The sequence below is a fragment of the Mesoplodon bidens genome, assembly GCF_964165515.1.
Source record: "Mesoplodon bidens genome assembly, chromosome: 16".
Taxonomy (NCBI): Eukaryota; Metazoa; Chordata; class Mammalia; order Artiodactyla; family Ziphiidae; genus Mesoplodon; species Mesoplodon bidens.
Window position 1 is genome coordinate 71958553 of NC_138173.1, and position 20465 is coordinate 71979017.

At 50.2% G+C, this 20465-nt stretch overlaps 1 pseudogene across 1 annotated transcript in view; it reads left to right on the top strand.

Annotated features, from left to right (window-relative positions):
• The first annotated feature begins 4004 nt into the window (after positions 1-4004).
• The window catches only part of LOC308630043, a 170871-nt pseudogene continuing 154410 nt past the window's right edge, over positions 4005-20465 (top strand). The window contains exons 1-7 of the transcript in view: positions 4005-4087; positions 4899-4995; positions 8738-8832; positions 11376-11500; positions 11594-11652; positions 12211-12434; positions 14096-14153. The product of the transcript in view is annotated as an uncharacterized misc_RNA (transcript). The remainder of the gene's footprint in view (positions 4088-4898; positions 4996-8737; positions 8833-11375; positions 11501-11593; positions 11653-12210; positions 12435-14095; positions 14154-20465) is intronic.

A 20465-nucleotide genomic window follows, 5' to 3' on the forward strand; every position in this document is an offset into this window, starting at 1 on the left:
TCCATTTCATACATGTGGCCATATTTTCGCCCAAGTGACAGGCAGCAATGGCTGCTATTTTGTAGTCACCATAGGAAAACCCGGGATAACTTCCAAGGCATTTGGAGCCTCCTCTGTGAATAGTGTAGAATTGCAACATTTTCCTGGGGAGAGACACTTTAGAAAGCTTGGCCCGGTCACTCCAAAGATGGGAAAACTGACGATGGGGCCTCTTCAAGCGCACTGCATCTCTCCATCTGGCCAATCCCTTACCGTGGCCTCTGAGGACACATAGGACCATCCAGAGAGCCTCCTGGGGCCATTCTCCTCTTTGCTTCCACACTCCGGGAGCTCTGGACTTCTCGTGGCCTCATACACACGCTTCCTCTGTCTGGCCTGTCTTCATACTCTTAGAGGCATCTTCTAGGTTAGACCCCTGTTGGGTGCTCTCATCACCCAGATCGTCTCAGGCAAGGCCCTCACATGGACGTAATTAATCGTCGCATAATCAGTCACTTCATGTTGAATGCCTGCCCTCCCCATTAGTGTCTTCCTTATGGAGACACTAACCTCCCTGAGGATGAGTGCCCCCCAGTCCCTTGCCCTGAGCAGCGGTATATCTTTGTGGAAGGAGTGAATGAATGATAGCTGAATGAATGAATGAAAGGGCCAGATGTGGGGACACACAACAATAGCGTCTGGGGGATGGTACGTAGCTCACTGTATTTGGAGTGGAAGGTTCTAGGGGCGCATGGAGGGAGGGGGGCTGCAGGAGAGGCAGCTGGGAGGGCTAAGAACACTGCGTCTTTCAGGGTCTTGTGAAGGTGCCCTTGACGCCGGAGTGACGTGGCACGGGTGGGGTGTGGGTTACAACAGGGCTTCTCACACCTTATTGTACGTGAGAATCCCCGGGGGATAGTGTGACAGTTCAGACGGTGCCCTGTAGGTCCACAGTGGGGCCTGAGGTTCTGTGTTTGTAACAAGCACCCAGGACCACAGCTCTAGAATCATCCCTCCTGACAGCTGGTGGAGGATGGCCTGGAGAGCAAGGAAGAGGGAGGCAGGGACACCAGTTAGGAGGTGATGGAGATGGTCCAGGACCACAGAGATGAGGGTCAGATGGAGGCAGAGCTGTGGGGATGGAAGGAGAGGCTGAGCACTGAGGCTTGGAGGGCAAGCCAGCGGGACTCAGTGGCCCTCAGGAGGAAAAGGGAGCTGCTCAGTGTGTCAGTGTCTGCGTTGTATACTCAGACGCTGAGTATCAGTGCCCACGTTGCTGGTTGTATCAGTGTCCGAGTTGTATACTCAGACGCTGAGTATCAGTGCCCGCGTTGCTGGTTGTATCAGTGTCCACGTTGTATACTCAGACACTGAGTATCAGTGCCCGCGTTGCTGGTTGTATCAGTGTCCACGTTGTATACTCAGACACTGAGTATCAGTGCCCACGTTGCTGGTTGTATCAGTGTCCACGTTGTATACTCAGAGGCTGAGTATCAGTGCCCGCGTTGCTGGTTGTATCAGTGTCCGAGTTGTATACTCAGAGGCTGAGTATCAGTGCCCGCGTTGCTGGTTGTATCAGTGTCCACGTTGTATACTCAGATGCTGAGTATCAGTGCCCGCGTTGCTGGTTGTATCAGTGTCCGAGTTGTATACTCAGAGGCTGAGTATCAGTGTCCGCGTTGCTGGTTGTATCAGTGTCCGAGTTGTATACTCAGAGGCTGAGTATCAGTGTCCGCGTTGCTGGTTGTATCAGTGTCCGAGTTGTATACTCAGAGGCTGAGTATCAGTGTCCGCGTTGCTGGTTGTATCAGTGTCTGAGTTGCCGGTTCTTGCATTTTTAAAAATTTATTTTATATTGGAGTATAGCCGATGAACAACACCATGATAGTTTCAGGTGCACAGCAAAGCAGCTCAGCCATACGTATACATGTATCCGTTCTCCCCCAGACCTCCCTCCCATCCAGGCTGCCACATAACATTGAGCAGAGTTCCCTGTGCTCTACAGTAGGACCTTGTTGGTTATCCATTTTAAATACAGCAGTGTGCACATGTCAATCCCAAACTCCCCAACTATCCCTTTCCCCACCCTTCCCCCTACCCCAGTAACCATAAGTTCATTCTCAGTCTGTGAGTCTGTTTCTGTTTTGTAAGTAAGTTCATTTGTATAACTTCTTTTCAGATTCCGCATGCAAGCGATATCATAGCTATTTCTGTGTCTGACTTACTTCACTCAGAGTGACACTTCATTCAGTATGATGATCTCTAGGTCCATCCACGTTGCTGCAGATGGCATTATTTCATTCTTTTTTATAGCTGAGTAATATTCCACTGTATATATACAACACATCTTCTTCACCATTCTTAAAAATTAGTGTTTAGTGGCATTGACATCACTTTTCAGGGCTTCTGATTAGTTTATTTTAAAACAGAAAGAACTAAAAAAAATTAATAAAATGGAAAGAACTCCATTTTGTTGAAAACAGTGGAGTATAAACCCATGCAGTTGCTCTCCACACCCCGGCCCTGGGGGCTCACACAAGATCCAAGACCCCAGCTGTGGGACTGGAAACCTGACCCTGAACCCAGCTCGCTTGTTTGGGACCCAGGCCTCCCAGACCTCTCTCCTCTTGGCCTCTATGCTGTCTCTTGGTCCCCGCCCCCTATGCCCTATTTTAAGGAGATGGGCCAGCCAGGGGTGGGGGGCCAGACAGTGAGTCCTGTCTCCTCCGTCAGCCTGCAGCTCAGACCCTTGTGGAGTCCTCTCTGGCCCAGGGTGGCCCAGATGCTCAGCCCCCCTTACCCTCCAGCATCATGTTGGCTATCTGGGCAGAAGCCGCCTGTGGCAGCGTCTACTGGTCCCCTACCCATGTCTATTCTGCTATTCCTCACTGCCAACAAAATAAGAAAACTCTCATTTTGTTAGAGGGAGCCCTGACCTGCTGAGAGGTTACCTTGCTCACCGCCCCCTGCAGACGGGTTTGTCCATGGGACTGAGTTCAACCAATGGACAGGCTTCTAGAAGCGCTCCTTGCATTCCCCATTTCCCTTCCTGCTACCTGGAATGAGGATGTAGTGGCCAGAACCCCGCAGCCATGTTGTATGGAGCAAATGAGCGATTCGTGACCCCCCTACCAGCTGCAGTACTGTCCCCTTATTTTTTGACATCACTAGCTGCTCATGTGGGTCTCTTACATTCAGTCTTGGCAACTTGGTGTTTTTCGGGGCTTTTTTTCCATGGGAGAACCTCATTTCTCTCTCCACAGGATCCTTGGCTGGTTCTGAACCTGCACGAGAAACTTCGGGCCTCTTGATTCCCTGCTCTGCCTTTGCTCTGGGAACACCCAGCCCCAGTTCTCCCCGTGGCCTGAAGATGGCTGCCTCCTGTCTCCACTGGCAGAAGGAGCGGCCCAGGTGTGCCAGGCATGGTGCTAAAGTTCTCGCCTATTTTGGGCCAATCATTAAACTGCTCCTAGGGATAAGAAATAGTTGCATTTCTTTACTGGTGGGAAAGTGGCCTCCAGGAGATTATATAACTTCCCCAGCGTCCTTCATTTGTTCACTCAGTAATTATTTGTGGAGCTTCTACTATGCACCAAACACTGTTTCTTAAAAAATTTTTTCTTTGTTTATGGTTGCTTTGGGTCTTCGTTGCTGCGTGCGGGCTTTCTCTAGTTGCGGCGAGCAGGGGCTACTCTTTGTTGCAGTGCGCGGGCTTCTCACTGCGGAGGCCTCTCTTGTGGCAGAGCACGGGTTCTAGGCACACAGGCTTCAGTAGTTGCAGCGTGTGGCTCAGTAGTTGTGGTGCACGGGCTTAGTTGCTCCAGCATGTGGGATCTTCCCGGACCAGGGCTCGAACCTGCATCCCCTGCATTGGCAGGCGGATTCTTAACCACTGCACCACCAAGGAAGTCCCCTGTTTTAATTGTGGATGGCACCCACAACATGCCACTTTCTGAGATAGAGGAGACGCAGAGACACAGGCTTGGTCATGCCATGTCTGAGTCGAGTTAGGACACCCAAGGGGGATGCTAAGTGTGCCTCTGGACACGGGGGTCACCCGGCAAAGCCATGACGGCATCATGAGTGGAGCCCCGCTCTTCTCTGTCTGGTGAGGCCTTTGGAATCAGGTGGGACCACAGGGGAGACAAGAGAGAGAAGGAAAGAAAAAAACCTCCTCAGGCACGTCTGGCTCAACTTGAAAATAAATAACCAGTTTCCTAAGGGGAAAAAGGCAAAAACTTTTCAACCACCTAAAATAAAAGATCTCAATCTAATTCTATATCCTCCTGACAGCTGCGGTGATGGCCTCGTCAGAGAGTCAGTGACCACACTGTCCGACTTGAAGAGTTTTCTGTTCTTATTTCAGAAAATGAAGGTGCCTCGGGCACCGTGAGTTTGGTGTGTGGAGCTGGGGCTGTTTCTATCGACCTCTCTGTGCCTTAATGGCCCGGCATTGATTGGAGCTATCGACCTCTTGGTTTCAAATAACTGACACGGTTTCCAATGGATCCAGATAATTAAGACTTCTCAAAGGGCGACCAACAATTTGCAATGCAGTGTGGGCAACCCACGCTGGTGGACATGAAAGCAAAAGCTGGTCCTGGTGGTCGTCTGATCCTCGCTAATGGAGCCTTAGAAAAATCATTTTGCCCTCCTGACCGATCTTCCCCAAGTTATCAAGTGACCGAGGGGAGTGATTTTCATTTACTGGAAAATGGTTGGGGCTGGCGCACAGCACTGGGGAGTGTGGTCTGTTTCTCAGATTCATCCCTCGGTCACTCACAGGGGTCAGGCTGTGGAACTCCCAGGGGGTCCATTGCTTCGAGTCCCTCTCTCCTCTAAGGCAGCCTTCTCTCTGTAACCAGCATGATCTTCCTGGGGCCTTTATTCCTCGGCTTTCACACCTCCGTTGTGCTCAGTATGAACTCAAGTCCAGGCTCCCGTGGAGACTGGCCCCGGTTCTTTGCACCCGCGCATTCTACATCCACACCCCCTGCCCAGAACCATGTGGATGCAGTGAGTGTATATCCTTACACCTTGACTTTGGGCTTGCCTGTGTGAATTTCTTTAGCCAATGGGATGCTAGCGAGTGCCTCTCAGATGGAGGCTTGAAACGTGCTTGGGTGGTTGGACTTGCCTCTTGAGGTTGTGCTCTGCAGAGAAGAGCGTGCCCTGGGTGGCTGCAGGTCTGGGGGGAGGAGAGACATGTGGCGGAGCCGAGCACAGGGTACATCAGCTAAACACACAGCACCGTAGGCCACGCTGCTGGACTGAGCACTGTGAGAAGGTGACTGTTGCTGTAAGCCACAGCGTTTAGGGAGTGCTTGTTACACAGCACTGTGTAACAGTAGCTGAGAGGTAATGACCCCATTGCATTATGGTTATTTATGAGTTTGTTTCCCTTCTAAGACAGATATTGAAGGCAAGGACCACACTCTTCCTCACCCTGAATACAGCCCAGGGTCTGCTATACAACAGAGCTCAGAATTTGCTTGTAGAACTGAAATAACCATGTGAGAAGCAAACCAGGAAAGGAGAAATACCTTGGGGAGGGGTGCATTGTTTATACAACAGGTGTAACAATGACAACAGTATTTATTGAGCACTAGCTGTGTGCCTCGTAGTGTTCTAACGTTTTTAAATCTATTTTCTCATTTAACCATCATGACCCTTGTTTGCTTTTCAGGCGAGGAAGCTGAGGCTCAGTGAAGTGATGGGGTTTGCCTGTGGTGAGTGACCACTAAGGCGAAGGAAGGCCCATGCCTTCCGGCTCCTAGCTGAGCATCCCTCCTTTTGTGTGTACAGTAAGGACTGGCCTGCCCCACCTGCTGGGACAGAATCTTCCCAGTAAATGCTGTAGCTCACCAACTAGAGCAGGGTGGAACCAGGATTCGAGCTGGTTTCTTTGTTTTCAAAACCCTGCCGAGTTGGGGGTGGGCAAAAGCCTCCAGGCACAGAATGAGGGGGAGAGGTCCCTGAGAAGAGGAGGTGCAGAATGCAGTGCTCCATGGGGCTGTGCTGGATGGGGCAGGGGACGTGGAGGGGGGCAGGGCCCTGACCGGGTGGCGCTCCCTTGGGCCTGGGTTGGGGAGATCTTGGTGAGCAGCTGGGTTTTATTCTGTCTCCTCTTGGTAAAGCCTCTGCTCCTGAATGCACAGGAGTTAGACACAACCCTCATTGTCAGCTTGCTGTTCTTTGGATCTGCTCTGTCCTGAGGGGCCTGGCTCCCAGGCTGACCTGACTTCCTGGTCTTTGATCACAGCCCCTGGAACCAGCTGAGATCCATCTTTGTTTATGAATCTGCCTCCCAGGATCTGTCTGGTTCATCCGTGGGTGCCCAGAGCCCAGCACACGCCCATCACAACAGCAGACAGTCACCGAGCACATGCAGGGTATCTACCAGCACCCCCCCTGCCTCCCCCCGCCCCGCTTAACTCACTTAAGCCTCAAGGAGCTATCAATCCCACTTTACAGAGAAGGAAACTGAGTCGTGGAGGTAACTGTCAAGGTCATGCACTTGGTAGGTGTTGGGGCCAGGATTTAGCCCCAGGCAGTGTGACCACAGGGCCCAAGCTCTTAACCACCAAGCCATGCTTGGCAGATGAACACAGGATCCCTCTCCCCTTTCCCCTCTCCTGTCCTCGCCTTCCCTTCCTCCTTTCCTCCCCTCGCTTCCCCTTGGGTACTCAGCTCCCTACAGGAGGCCTTTCTGTGAACCAGCAAAGGTGCCCTTCTGTTGGGCAGGTGCACCTCTCACCACATGGTGCATGGCTTGGACGGTGGGGCCTGGGGCCTGGGTTTCAGTTCTCTTCAAACTTTCCTTCAGGGCCCAACACTGCCCCACCTCCCTCTGCTGTTATCGACTGCTGACCCTCTGGTTTGGTGTCTCATGCGTGGCTATCTTCCAACCTCCCCCCCAGATGGCTGTTGCTGTCATCTGTTGTTGCCCCCATCCATGGTGGCATGGTGGGCAGGGAGGACCCACAACTTTCTCCCCAGTCCCAGAATCCAGGCTGCAGTACAAGGGTGGCCCTAGCTGGGGACAGCAGGGAATGGGGCAAGGAAGGCTTTATGTTGAGATTCTACACCATTTAGTTTGGAAAAAAGATCACACTTTCTTTTAAGTTTCAGATGTCATCTTGGAGTCAGACAATTAAACTGAACTCCTGACCAGCCCCTTCTGCTAAACCTTTTTGAGAATTAACAAATGTTGCCTGTTGCTCAAGCCTTCTCACTGCCCTTTGCTGAGAGTGTCCCAAACTGTGATAACAAAAATGGCATCCCTAGAGCCTAGAGCTGTGCAGTGCACAACCTGTGCAACTGTATAGGGCAGCTCTGACCCTGACGAGTTGCAATGTTTTTGAGCCTTGTTATCTTCACCCATAAAGTGGGGTTTTATAGTCCCGAGAGAAATTGGTTAAGTATTAACTGATATACTATTATTGCTGTTATGACTTCAATTCTGATAAAAATGATTAAGATGCTGATGAAGACACTGGTATTTATAGAGGATTTATGCTTTTCCAATGGGGTTCCTTCCAAATTTTCTAACTGCCTTGGTACAGTCACAAAGCAATCATTATTATCTGCATTTGACAGGTCAGAAAATCGACCCATGCATTATTTCATGACTTAGGATAAGGCCATCAGGAAAACCCAAAGTACCACATCAGCTCCCAGAGTTCTCACTCAGCTTCTCATCACTCCACATCTGGCTTCCTGAAGCCGTGGGGATGGCGGTGATGGGGACAGTGGTGGTAGTGATGTGTGTTCTTGTTCAAAATGTGCTTTTGTTGGAAAGCCTTATTAAATTGCCTTCTGTCATTGTTTCAGATTTATTGCTTTAATTTATTTTGGCTTTTTATACACAGGAGCTGCATTTTCCTTTGTTCTACCTCAGTTTCAACCTGCCTGTAGGGTATAAAAATATTTATATTTTTATATTTCACCCTCCATAGTTTTCTTCTCTGGTGACCGACATTAAGAAAATGATTTACTCTGGACTTGTGTGTCAGCAGAATGTGAAGCCATCTGTATCTGTAGTACTCGCATGTTTACAGATAAAAAAAACACACGGACATGAGACTAGACTACTGAAGACCCCTGGAATCCTGACAGACGAGGCACGATTTTCAGGAGAATCTCTCTCTTCTTACCTAGACGACCGTCATCTCGTTCTAGATCACCCAGCATGGCAGAATTCTCTCTCCACCCCCCATGCAACGCCCACTCCCCAGGTGGGTCTCCGGGCCTCTGCAGAGCCCTCTGGTCACGGGGGAGGCGGGGGTCAAGTCTGGACTCTGCCTTTCCTCCCAGCTCCGCGGGGGCTGCCCATGAATTGACTACACCATCTCGGAAAGAGCGGATACGGTACTCAGCACGACGTGCCACTCGTAACTTTTATAAAACACACAAGTACTAATTTTATGTGGGGAAGCCACTGGGGGAAGGAGAAAGGTAAGAAAATAAGGAGGGAAGGGAAGGAGGCAGGGAGGGAGGAAGACAGACCAGAGCCTGAGGATCTGAGCTTTGAGAGACAAAAATCACGAATTCCTGTTCTTCCCTTCCTTGTAATCTTCTCTGCAGGAATGTGGACACATGCCCCCTCCCTCACCAGCCCATCTCCTGTCCCCTCCCCCAGCCATCCTTGCATTGCATCCTGTGATCCTCCTGGGCTGGTCCCGCTGGCCCCTTCCTCAGGCACGTCTTGTCTGCCCCCAGCTGGACGGGTCTCCCTGTCTCCCGCTTTTGCCTTTAGAGCACCTACAGCGACACATCTGGGGCCCACGTCACAGCCTCCTTGCCCTCCCCCACCTCCCTCCGCCAGCCTGGGCGTCAGTTCGCAGAACTCAGGTGGGTCTCGGTGCACAGCGCTGAGTCCAGGGCTGGGGTCTCGGTCTCTCTCCTCCAGGGCTCCCCCGAGAGCAGCCACATTGGAGAAGTGGGATCGAGTTCATAGCGGGGGGCACCCTGGAGCTGTGGACGGTGCTCCGGTCTCCCTCCCACCACGTCTCTCCGGCTGACCTTCCAGGAGGGTTTCTGCCTACTTCTCAGGGGTCCCAGGAGCACTGGCCCCTGCTCGTCTGCACTGACCTCCCAGAGGCATCCCTGTGTGTGTCCTCTCCTCCTTTCTTTCCCTGCCTGCCCACCCTCCCTCCTTCTGCTTCCTGGGATCACATCCCAAATAAAGTCTGTGCACCCAAGGCCTAGTCTCAGCTCTACTTTTGGGGAAATCAAAAGACAACACTATTCTCATGGCATGATTTTACATGTAGGAGCTGCCTTGTCAAATGCATGTTTGTTTCATGAGTCCATGAGCTCCTTGGGGGCTCCACGGGTCTGCTTTGCCCATCACCGTATCCTGAACATAGTCCTGACACATAGTAGGTGCTCAATAAATCCATATAACATGAACGAATGATCACTGTACTGTGAGGTCCTGATGCCTCAAGGCGATGCCGTGATCCCACTTCCTGAGAAAAGCAGCTGCAGGTGGTGACAGCGGCAGACGCCTGTTCTGTGTGTCCATGTGACCCGGCTCTTCTGGATGGGATGGGCTGGATCTGACTCTAAAGGGAACTAGTGTCCTAGGATCTAAAGGGAACTAGTGTCCTAGGATCTAAAGGGAACTAGTGTCCTAGGAGGTGACCTGGCCTGAGAGCCCTGCACCCCATCCTGGACACAGGCCCACAGCCCTGGTCCCCCCACGCATCCCCTATGCAGCCTCCTCTCCTACAGTTCCTGGTTGTTTCCAGACTCTCCACTTTGGTGATGAATTTCCTCCCACTGGACTGGGTTCTTTCTGCAAGAGGAAGCTTGGTCTAAAATTTCTGGCTACTCCCTGCCAGGGACTGGGCCACGAGCAGACCCACACAGCTTGGAGCAAGGTAGTCTGTGTCTCACGGCCACCCCTGCACCTCAGTGAGAGAGGAGGTCTATGCTTGGACATAGGCAGCCCTCCCCCTGAGAGCATTCCACCGTCTTCACATCTGGTATCTACCCCCTTGGCTGAGTTCAGACTGAATCACCTCCAAGGAACAGCCTCCTTGACTCCAAGAGTTTGTGACCTGCACTAGGTGGTCCCAACTCCTGCCCCTTGGGCTCAGCCTCGCACATCAGGGAGCCAGAAAGGACGGCTGGAGTGGTGTGTGTGTGTGTTTTTTTTGGCTGCATTGGGTCTTCATTGCTTCACGCAGGCTTTCTCTAATTGTGGCGAGTAGGGGCTACTCTTCATTGCGGTGCGTGGACTTATTGCAGTGACTTCTCTTGTTGCAGAGCACGGGCTCTAGGCGTGTGAGAATCAGTAGTTGTGGCTCACGGGCTCTAGAGCACAGGCTCAGTAGTTGTGGCGCACAGGCTTAGTTGCTCCGTGGCATGTGGGATCTTCCCGCACCAGGGCTCAAACCCATGTCCGCTGCATTGGCAGCTGGATTCTTAACCACTGCGCCACCAAGGAAGTCTGGATCTGTTTCTTTTTTACTTTAATCTTTGCTTCCCGTTGCTTTTGTTCACTAAAAGGATACTGTGTGTACATAATAGCCTGCCTCAGGGAACCCTGCCCTCTGCCTGAACGTTAAACCAAAGTGCCTTTGTTCAGGGAAACATCCAGACCCTGTCCACCTGTGGACAGCTGCAAGAAAGAAGAAATTAGTACATCCCCTCCCCGAGGCTGGCCATTCCAGGGGATATCTGCAAAACTTATTGTCTTTTTACTTTACTTCCTCATCTCCTCCCCCTCTCTGTGCTATAAAAGAAACTGGCATCCAAACCCTGGCACGATGGTTATTTTGAGGTTTTAGTCTGCCTTCTTCTGGGTCTGCCGGCTTCTTCCCTGCCTCAACACCTCGTCTCCGACTCATTGGCCTGTCGTGCGGCGAGCAGAGCGAGCTTGGACTCGGTAACACAAACAGGCGGAATAAACAAGGCGAAATACAGAGCAAAACCAACCACAGCCTCCACCTGCAGGGACTAGCACATTCTGCCTGATCCCGGAGAGAACAAAACGCTCACACCTGGGTGCCTCTCGTCCCCCTCCGGGGCTGAAACGCCCTACCTCGAGGACGCCGGGTGCCGTCCCCTCACCTGGGTTGTGTGAGCTGCCCAACCTGGATGGGGGGCATCGGCTCTTTAAAGCAGGGGTTGCAAACCCTTTTCTGTAAAGGGCCAGGTAGTAACTGTTTCAAACTTTGTGAGCCGGGCCAGAAGATCTCCTCGTATCTACTCAGCTCAGCCACTGGAGCAAGAAAGCAATGACAAGCCATCAGAGAGTGCGTGTGGGTCTCTCCCAATCAAACTTCATTCGCGAGCGAGCAGACCGGGTCCACTGGCCTCATCCTGCCGCCCCCTGTTCTAGGCATCTCAGGGCTCCCACCCCGGCCCCTCTGATGGGTGGGCAGGTGTGACCTGCCGCCCCAGGACGCGCTCGCGCACAGCTGGCGGGAGTGCTGGACTCTGACCTGGGCTGGGGCAGTGGCCGCCCGTCTGAAGGGTCGCCTGAACCTGTCTGCGCTCCTTTCCTTCGGCACCAGAACAAGAGCCCTGTGAGGGCAGGACCCTGTCCCGTGGGCCGTGCGTTCCCGTTCCTGGCTCTCCACTCTCGACTGTGTGCCTTTAGCCAAGGGCCTCAGCCTCTCTGAGCTGGGCTCCTCTGCCAGCAGAAAGCACGGAGAACAGGTGCCGAAACCAGCGCAGGGCACGGGGGGAGGGGACGCGGTGGCTGAGCTAACGTCGAGGGGCTCATGTGAATACGGAGGGAGGCGGCTCCAGGCAGAGGGACCAGCGTGGGCACAGGCTGGGTGGCATCAGCTTTGCTGGAGACTTCTGTTATGGAACGTTTAAAAAAAAAAGAAAAAACAGTAAGAGAACCTCTTGCATGGATACTGGCCCATCAGCGCCTGCCCACGTCAAGGGACTTGTGAGGCCCCTACAAGGAAAAGCATGTGCTGCTGGGACCCAGGGGAAGGTAAGTGGAAGCTGGGAGTCACATCGGGTTGTTTGCTGAGTCCATGAGCTCTTAGCCCTTCAGGTGTTTGACTTGCTGGAGCTAATTTGCCAGGGGAAGGGGGGGGATGGAGGGTTTTGCCCTGAGGCCTGGGCTCTCCTCCCAGCTGTGGACCGGGGGGACCGAGTCCTGCGGGGAGGGACGGGCCCTGGAGACAGGATGGAGGGCCCGCAGCCCGCAGGCAGGGGCAGGGGAGGCTGTGTAGCAGGGCTCTGCCCCTACACCAGCAGGAGGGCCCGGCCTGGCCCTGCACGTCCGTCTTTGCTGGCGGAGAACATGACCCGGAGTGTTGGCTCCTGCAGCCCCAGGTAACACGGAGACGTGGGGCCAACGAACCAGGGAAGTTTACTGCTAAAGGATCCAACTGCCTCATCATCCCCTCTGACTGTGAGGCCCGGGGAAGCCAGTCAGAAACCAGCTACAAATCTGGGAGCTACGTGGCTCTGGCCCTTTGGTGGGTGTATTAGTTTCCTAGGGCAGATGTAACAAGTTACCGCAAAGTTGGGTGTCTTAATACAAGAGAAATTCATTCTCTCGCAGCTCTGGAGGCCAGCGGTCTGAGATCAAGGTGCCGACAGGCTTGGCTCTGAGGATGCTCTGAGGCTCACGCCAGGCCTCTCTCTGGCTTCCGGTTGCCGCTGGCAAGCCTTGGTGTTCTTGGCTTGTAGATACATCACTCCAACCAGTGCCACTAACTACACGTGGATTCTCCCTGTGTCTCTCTCTGCCTCAAATCTCCCTGTGCTTTGTCTTATAAGGATCAGTCACTGGATTTCTGGCCCACCTTAAATCCAGGATGATCTCATCTCAAAAAAACTTCTGCAAAGACTCTATTTTCAAATAAGGTGAATGCACAGGTAGAGAGTTGCGACTTGGACCTATTTCTTTTAGGGACACAATTCAGCCCCCTGCTGTGGGTATGCGTCATCATGAAGACACCCTCCATCCCCTGTCTTTCCCGCCTCCTCCCCTTGAATCCCCCCAGGTGTCCTCTGGATATCCCCCTCTCTCCAGGAACATGCCAGGCCTGACTCTAATTCTCCCTTCGGTACTTCTTTTGGGGTCTTCCTGCATGGGTGTCCGCTGGGAAAGACATCCCATTAGTCTGGTAGCCACAGCACAGTGTCCTGGGGCTGGGCTGGGCTTTTATTGAGGCTTAGGGCATGAGAGACCATCTGTGAGGCCGGCTGATGAGCCTCTCCGGGAGGCTGGTGATATCAGAATCCGTTACCTCCCTTGTAATTTTCTTGTTCCGAGGAAAGACTTTTCTCTGGGAGTGAGTTTTCCCAGAAAAGATTTTTTAAAACGGCCTAAAAGCTCTTCTCAAAAACCACACCTAAAAACAGAAGGCTTCCCTCTAGCTATCTTGACTCCTGGCAAAGAAAAAAAACTAAAAAGGCAAAGGAAATAGCATAAACCGAGAAGGAAACCCTTGAGAGTGGATTCTACCTGCTGGACTCGAGGGGCCAGGGCTTGTCTGGTGGGGGGCATGCAGACTTCTCCCCCTCCTCTGTTTTTGTCTGGACTGGTTTTTCTCTATTTTTTTTAAAGAGGGGGAGAGTATTATTAAGCCTGTGCCACTGGCTTTGGGCAAGTTGCGGTAGTCACTGGGGCCCCAGTCTCCTCTTCCAGAAAATGGAAGTAATAACACCCATTCTGCAGAATAGTCTAGAGTAAATAAGATTGCAAGAGTGTCCAGCACAGTGCCTGGCACATAAGAAGTGCTCAGTTGTATTTATTGCAACCTTTTAATTTCATGAGCACTAGATGAAATGGGTGTAATTTGCTTTTCCACAGATTTGAACACTTCTCACAAATGTTACGTCACTAGTCCCAACTCGCCCAGCCGGGCGGGAGAGAGCCCCGTTCCTGATCGCCTCACCCCTGCCCTCTCCTCACCCCCTTCTTCCTCTACCCTCCTTTTCCTCAGCCCTTCCCTATCTCTGTAAAACCCGAGTTTATGCTTGGGATTGGAGCAGAGATGGACAGAGGTCACGTTGTGGAGAAAGCGCCGGATTTGCAGTCAGGAGATGAGAGTCCAAGTCCAGACTCTGCGTGGAGTGAAACCTGGGCAGTGCCTCCCTATCCGGCCCTCTTTTCCTCCCCTGTGACCAGCTGTGATAGGACCACCCGCCCTGGCCACCTCTTGGGCTGCAGTGAGATCATGCAGGGGGTTTGTGCCCTGCTCTGTGCAGGCTGCTGTAGGTGAGGCACAGAGCCCTAAGGTCTGCCTGCCTCATTTCAAGCCCAGGTGTCATCATACCTTGCCCATCACTAGGAGGCTGGAGATGGCCCCCACCTGCAGGCAGTTTTCCAAATCTCCATTCCTGACTCAGCACTCTGCTCTCTAGAAAGGAGCTATTGCCAATTTTCCTTGTCTGCTTCCTTCTCCCCAACACCAGTTATCAGTGATAGATATCTTTAGTTTTTATCATTTAGTGTTCCTAAAGGGAGAGAGAACCCCCCCAGAAAAGATGCAGTACTACATGCCACTGGACCTTTGCACATGCTGTTCCCTCTGCCTGGACCAAGCCACGGGGGTTCAGAAACGCAAATCAAGTTATGTCTGCTTCAAATTAAGTCCATATTCTGGTCTAGTGGGGACAGAGCTGTTTCTTAGCCAATAAATATTAATATGAAAAATAAACCAATCTTTTAGGCTTCCTCCCCTCAGCTGCCACCCCAGAATCATACATTATGTACTGCCCAAGTCCATTTTGACACCTGTGATAAAGTGGGCTTCAGATTCGGAGAGCATTTCTCCAGAAAGGCTGCAGCACTGCGCGTTTCACGTACAGTCACCCCCCACCTTTCCCTGTCTAGGAGGAAGACGTGACTAGAGATTTTCTACTCTGGGGCCTCCTGTCACTTTTTCTGCCAAAACACTGACTTAAAAAAAATTCGACCCTTACCACAAAAACCTAGAAAAATTCTATCCAGCAAGGACAGGCTCCCCGCAAGGGGCAAGTCGGGCTGTGATCGACCCCCTCCAGTGACCCTTGTGCGTGGTCTTCACCCTGCGGGGACCAGCCCCCTCGTCTGCCCACCGATCCCAGCCGACAAAACCCAGCCCCTCGCTGAGGGCGCAGGTCAGGCTCTGGCTTCCTCCATGCCTCTCGGAGCGCTATTCCCTGTTCCCTCCCTTCGCTCCGACTAACGAGACGAATCTTTTCTCATCTTCCCTGCTTTCCACCCAGCTAGCTCCCATTCTTGCTTCTCCCACTGTTACCCACCCAGGGTAGCTTCAGCCCCGAGCTCAGCAAGCCAAAACAGGTTTTCCCGAGACAGATGGGCAGAGAGACAAGAAGACAGGAGAATAGATCTGAAACCCGCCACCCACAGGCCAGGGGCTGAGGTATTTATGGGTTGAGGACTAACGCAGCAGGGAGGTCCCGGCGTGGGGGTCGTGGGGAGCGTGGGGGTCGTGGGGAGCGTGGGGGATTGCAAAAAGGTGCAGCAATCGTTCTGCGCAGGCGTAACTAAGCCACGGGCCCCTGCACGTTCAAAAATGGAGGCGCTTGGCACGAGTGGAGGGTGGAGTTTTCTGCCCTCTGACGTCAAAAGGTCACGCAGGGGGTACTCGCGCATGCCCAGTGGGAGGGTGAGTGGTCCCATGCAATCTTAACCAGCTCAGCTCCAACAGGACGTAGCTGAGTCCAAGTTCCCGCGAAACCACTCGGGTAAGCATCTTCTGGTTTACGCTACATGGGGCGTGGAGGACGTGCAAGGCTTTTGCAGACCACTTTGATGAGGGAAGGCAGGGGAAATGGGTTTCATGTGCACGCGTCACCACCGCCCCCAGTAGGTGTCAGGTGCCTTTCCTCTCCATCCCCACCCGCCCACCCGCCTCGCACTTCCATCCTGGCTCACCTGGGCTGGCTTTCTTCTTCACTCAGCTATTACCTGCATAAGCAAAGTGCGCAAACCCCGGCTCTACCTCCAATGAATTTTTACATACGTCTACACCTGTGGAACCTCCAGCTCGAGACAGATTTCCAGCACCCCTGCAGCTACCTTGGGCCCTCTTGTTGGTAACCAAAGGCTCAATTATCTTTCTCACTTACATCAAGGTTACTTTCACCTGTTCTTGAACTTCTAAAGAGAATCAGAATGCACTTTTTTGTGTCTAGCTTTTCTTTTTTTCTTCTCACCATTATGTCCATGAGATAAATCCAACTTACTGTATTTCGAAGTAGATTTTTTTTCGTTATGACGAAGGGTTCCACTGTCTTTGTTCTTTTGGGTTGCTTTAACAAAATACTGTAGACCCGGGGGCCTTGTAAACAAGAGAAATGTATTTCTCACAGTTCTGGGGACTGGGAGTCTAAGATCAAGGTGCCAGCAGATTCAGTGTCTTGTGAAGGGAAGCTTCCTAGTTCATAGCCATGTTTTTGTCTTTTTGCTGTAACCTGACATAGTGGAGGGAGCAAGGGGTCTCTTTTATAAAGGGTACTAATACCATTCATGAGGGCTTCACCCTCATTTCCTAGTCACCCCTTCAAAGACCCCCACCTCCTGATACCATCACATTGGGGTTTAGATTTCAACATATGAATTTCAGAGGGACACATTCAGGCTGTAGCATCTGCTAAAGAAGAAAGTCTATATTTATATCTCTGTATCACAAATGATTTATCCCTTCTACTCTTAATGGGCATTTAGTAATTTCCATCTTTTTGTTATTATGAATAATGCTGTGAACATTCTTGTGCCTGTCTTGGTGGAAAGAAGTTTTCATTTCTCTTAGGGACGAAGCCCAGAGTAGAGTTTCCAGGTCATAGAATATCTATGTTTAGCTTTAGTTGATTTTGCCAAATAGTTGGCTAAAGTGGTTGAACCAATTTACACTCCCACCAGCAATGTAGGAGAGTAGAAATTATTCCATATCTTTTACACTTTGTTTTTGCCTTTAGACTCGTGTGTGTGTGTGTGTGTGCATGCATGCACACACATGTGCATGTGTATGTTTGGTCCATTTAAAGAAATTGAGTTATAAGTCTCTGCATTGTATGAGTTATTTATATATTCTGGATATGAGTCTTTTTTCATATATATGTGCGACAAGTATCTTTTCCCACTCTGTGGCTTGTTTTATCACTCTCTTAACAGTGTCTTTTGATGAACAGAAGTTCTTCATTTTAATGAAGTCCAATTTGTCTATCTTTTTTTTTATGGCTAGTGCTTTTTTTGTGGCATGTTTAAGAAATCTTTGCCTACCCAAAGGTCATGAAGATGTTCTCTTATGTTTTCTTCTAGAAGCTTCATTGCTTTACCTTTCACATTTATGTTTATGAACCATGTCAAATTCATTTTTTATGTTCTGTGTGAGGTTCACCTTGACTTTCGAAATAGCCTCTTGCTTGGTACCCACCCCAGCTTCCTATTATGAATTATCCTACTTTTTGCTACAGTCACAGTTGTCTATTCCAAAGCCAGGTCTGATCACATGACTTTTCTGCTTAAAGCTGTTTTGTGTTTCTTTGACTGTAAAGTCTGAAGTCCGTAGCATGGCATGCAGTGCCTTTCAGGATCAGACAGATACTTATCTTTCTAGCTTCATCGCCTGTTAAGTATAATTAATGGATATTATACTCCAGCCACAAAAAATCTAAATATCTGCTTTGTGGGTTGAATTGTGTCCCCCCAACCTGAAAAAATAAAAAAAGAAATACTGAAGTTCTGACCCTTAGTACCTCAGAATGTGACCTACTCCAGGGCAGAGGATAAGTAGTTTCCCACGGCAATCTTTCTCCTACCGGCCACATCCAAGATGGCTCCTGGTTCGGATCTCTAACACTGGGTAACAAACTATGCCAAAAGTTAGTGACTTAAGATGATAATTTATTACAATCTCTCTAGGTTCTGTGGGTTCACAGGTCTTCACTGGGTGGTTCTTGCTTGGTCTTCCATATGGTTGAAGTCAGATGGCAGCTGTGGGTGGAGTCATTTGAAGACTCAGCTGGGCTAGACAACCAAGGCGCTGTCTTCACCAGTGTCTGGTGCCTTGGTTGGATGTATAGAATTCCTGGGAGCTGGCTGGTCTCTCTCTTCATGTAGCTGCTCTTGGCTAGCTTGGGCTTCCTCACATCATGGCAGTATTAAGGTTATCATACTGCTTACATGGAATCCGGTTTTCCTGAGAATGAATGTACCAAGAGATCAAGGAGGAAGTTGCAAGTTTTCTTCTGACCCAGCCTGAAAAGTCACTTCCTAAACATTCTATTTGTTAAAGCAAAAGGACCAGACTAGATTCAAGTGGCAAGCATTATGCAAGAGTGTCAATACTGGGAGACCTGGCTAACTAGGGCCTGTGGGGAGACTAGTTATGATAGCTCCTTTGTGTATCCTCCTTAACTGTGGACAGAATATCTTTTGTCCCTGGAAGGCTCTAATGAGTCAGGAAAGGGCATTTATTAGAGTAGTGATTTATTTTGCAGTCGATTTTCTATTACATAAAGCATGCCCAGCCCTGATATCTTATCTAGATTAAAAAAAAGGACATAAATGAGCCTAAAGGATGGCCTAAAACTCCTCCTTCAACTCATGTAACCTCAGCAATATAGACGTGTCTCACAAACTGGTATATAACACACTGCACTGAGTAACTAATGACCTGTGAGGCTGTATCAAGAATGATATCCAGTGTACACTTCGAAATACAGACAATAGGATAGCTCCCAGAGAGTACCTGGGAACTTCAGGTTAAGAAGCACCAGAATAGATTACCTCGTTTGAATCTCGGATAACTAGCATTTTCATTATACCCAACGGAGTTCATCAAAACAACCATGTAATGGAACTAAGATGTATTATACACATTTTATACAAGAATAGTTGGAGTTTCAGAGAAGGAGATGGATCTCCCCAAGGAGTAGCTCTTCCGTGGCTGAGCTGAGGTTCACATCCAGATAGTGTGATTCAAAATCCACTGTTCTTTTGACTATAGTAGGTTTGACTAGAGTAGATTTCTTTTGACAGCAGGTTGGTGTCATACATAATATTGCTTCCCCTCCCATGTCTGCACAGACATCACTAATCAATCTCGGATGTCTATCCTGCTGAATTAAGACATTGGCTCATAATCCTTCTCAACCCAGCCCTCTGCCAAACACTTGAGGCTCAAGATAACATTTTCTCGCCATCCTGGTACTCTGTGTGTTGTCTTTCTGGGGGCTGAGCAAGGCCCAGAAGGTATCTTGGGTTATATTTTGGTGGTCCTTTCCACATTGGAAAGATTGTCTCTTCTTTGATTAGTTTATTTTTAAACATCAGAAATATTCTCTGTTTACTCACTTCTAAGATACACATCTCCCCCACCTCCCACTCATTTGAACATTTTTGACTTGTGGTGTATTTTACAGTCAGTGTGGTGCTGTTTCCTTTCCCCCTGAACCACGTCTGTTAAGCTGATAGTACATTCTTCAATTGGCAGCATCTTAGCGCTGAGGAATATGTATCCATACACACTCCGTGCGAGGCTGGGTACTGGGCAGTTAGCCCCCATCAGTGAGCATGGTCCAGACTCAAGGCTTGAGGACAGAGTTCTTCAACCTTGGTATGATTGACATTTGAGGCTGGATAATTCTTTTTTTTTTTTTTTTTTTTTAGTGGGGGATTGTGAGAAGCTGTCCTGTGCATTGTAGGATGTTTAGCAGAATACCTGGTTCACACATATTAGCTGCCAGGAGCATCCTCATCCCAGTTGTGACAACCAGAATGTCCCCAGACATAGCCAAATGTCCCCTGCTGTGGAAAAACACCCCTAGTTGAGAACCAGTGCTCTAGAAGTTAGCTCCCTGGGTCATCACAGTCTTTGGTCTTCTTTCTCATGTCACTCATCCATAAACTGGAGATTTACCCAAATTGAACCCAGGCAATTTTTTTTCTCCATGTGCCCTGGGAATTGAATAATGACCACTATTTTTAGGGCACTTACTATGTGCTAGACACATACTGTGCTCTCTGCATACCCTTAGCTCGCTGAGTCCTGATACAGAAGGCCAGGATGTATGAAGAGGGGTTAATAGTTAATAGTATGCACCTTCTGTCTGGGGTTAACTCCTGGCTTGCCACTGCTGGCTGTGCATTCTCATGCATAGGGTCATGATCCTCTCTTCTGCCTTGCTTTCTCCATCCATAAAATGGGAGTGCTAATAGTTGATGTTATAAGAATTAAACAGTTAAAACATTAGAACTGTTTAGAACAATACTGGGCCTATAAGAAGCACTCATAAAACTTGGTTTTAATTCTTAAACTCAGTGATGCAGGTGTTTCTGTCTCTCTTTTTCACATGAGGAAATTGAATCGGGGAGGTTAAGTGCTCCACGTTCACACAGCTGGGTGAGTGGCAGAGCTGAGATTCAGTCACCGTTAGACCTGCTTTCAGCACTGATGGAAAAACTCAGGGAGCACACACGTGGCTGTCCTCCTGTGTGTCTGCTGTGCCGCACTTTCTGGCCGCAGCATTTGCAGGTGGCTGGAGTC